The sequence below is a fragment of the Pelobates fuscus genome, chromosome 10 (assembly GCF_036172605.1).
Source record: "Pelobates fuscus isolate aPelFus1 chromosome 10, aPelFus1.pri, whole genome shotgun sequence".
NCBI lineage: Eukaryota > Metazoa > Chordata > Amphibia > Anura > Pelobatidae > Pelobates > Pelobates fuscus.
In genome coordinates this window covers 1,197,654-1,200,000 of record NC_086326.1, presented here as the reverse complement: position 1 = coordinate 1,200,000, position 2,347 = coordinate 1,197,654, and positions in this window count along the sequence as shown.

Sequence of the window (2,347 nt, the reverse complement as noted above, 5' to 3'; positions counted from 1 at the left end):
ACGAATGGGCTCCGTGGCATAGCTATCTGGGTTAACACATTCACATAAAGTCGGGTCCATAGTCCAAAGGCAAGAGGCGGGCAAGCAGCCCCCTCCAAGGACACGTGGCGAGGTCGGTTTCGCCACAACTTGATACATGATGTTCTACAGCTCTTTATTGTCTAGGGGTATATGCACTAAGCATTGGATATAGATAAAGTATATTATTGCAAATAGCTGACATGTTAACCAATTTTAAATAGACTGACCATCATGTCATCTGGAGCGTGAGCCTGGGTCAGTATAGGCAAAGTGTATTATTACCAACAGTTTCCCTCCTTTGTTCACAACGTGAACACATATAGTCAAAGAGGGAATAATACCTATCCCCTGTCCGTGGACCAGGGTCTAGGATTACCAGTCCACCCGGTGATCTGGGGCCAGGTCATAAAACTCATATTTTAGGAAAAAGCACATCTGTGGGAACCACGACCGTGTAGGCATGTCATCCCCTTGATTGATTGAAAAGGCCCACTTACATATTAAATCATGAGAAACTATATTCTAGTTTGCAATTCTGACATTAATTCCAACTAAGACCTTGCGTCCTATGTCTCCTAATCATGTCCCTATTCCAACGGTCCAGTCAAAATTAGTCATATCCACACTCAGTTCCTCAAAACATGGGAATCCATTCTTGGCACACTCAACATACATTAAAGATACATACTACATTCATCCTGGGTCAGATAACTTTTCCTCTCTCTCCGGCTAACTCTTTAAAAATAAAATAACAAAATAGTTCAATAGTTCAGTAAAATAGAATAAGTCTGTAACGGACACCTTCCGTTGAAGGATGCTCCTAGCGCTTCCTAAGGACTCCAAGCACTGCAGCAGACACCACAACCGCCATAGCTTAACTGGAGTCTCGCTTCCACCCTGTATGAACCTCCAGCATCCAGGACCGTGTGGGGAAGACCTCTCCTCCAAGGAGAGCGTAACAGGAGCAAGCTCTCAAAAGAGCTAAGTGTTTAAAACTCAAGGGAGTATGCAGAGCATAGCAATCCCCAGTGTGAATATAGCTGTCCCCTCCAATCACGAGACAAGACTACGTGTTGAGGGTAAAGTAGAACTCAGGTTTAATGACACACACTCTGCTTTTATGCAATTCTCCCCTGCAAGGGAGACACCCACAGACAATTATACATTATCCAATCACACAATGGTTACATCCCACAGATTCCCTCCCCTTAGCCTGAGAGGTAACCCAATTATCCGTACAGTTTAAAACATACTTTTTACCCAACTTTCATAGCTCTAAAACTATACATCCAATATTAATATAAGTCACATATTATTAATCAGCACATTCCAAATACAAACATATCCAAAAGTCATTTGAATCCCTTCAGCCGTTTGGGAGATAGGTATAAGTCACTTTTGACCGACCACAAGCACATTTTCATGCCCAAAACAGTTCCATGGATTTGGGCTGTGCGGTCGGCCTATTTTACACCGAGAAAATGACTAAGTCCCATTCGAACGAGCGTTCGAATCTTCGAACGGGACTTAGTCTCCAGCCGCGGTGTCGAAGAAGGTACGGGCCAGCAGTGTTCATGCAATTGGGTAGCCGAAAACAGTTCCATAGATTTGGCTGCACACACCGCTGACCGCATGTTTGTTTGTCGAACGGCGGCCACTTCAACGACTTCGGCACTTCGACTGCATCCGAAGTGCCAGTTTAAAAGTTGTAACACTGCTCCAAAGTAATTAAAGGGCCAGGAACGGCATTATACAAATCCATTATGCCCAAATACAGTTCTTAAAGGGCAATACATCCCAGGGCCATCGTCGCAGGGCAGGAGGCTAGCAATCAGCGCTCTCCAATGCCCAGTGGCAAATGGCAGTTTGTCACAAAGTCTTTCAAGGAGTATAAAGAAATCAGTTTAGACACCATAAACTTTGTTCCATATCATAGCTAAGGGTAGCAATATAGCTGACAAGACAATGTCAGGTTCTACTTGTTTCTTAGTTGCTTAGTTGCTGGATGTTCACCACAATGCTCTGTGCAACTCCCCAATTATTGAAAGGGTTATTACAGCACTGCACCTTCAGTTCTTTCCAGGTTCATACGTACAAAGTTTATGTCCTCATAAGTAAGCATCTCAGTTTCTTCGTCTTGCATGCATTTTGACCAAACGTATTTAATTGCAAAATAGTTATTGCATGGTCAACCAGAGAGAAATTGGTGTGCAGTTCCAAGAGTCAGATAGCACAAACACTCCAGGACGGTCTCTACAATCATACAAACACAAGGATCAATACGACCTCAATTAATAAGTTACCTAGGCTAAATCTTAAAGGATCT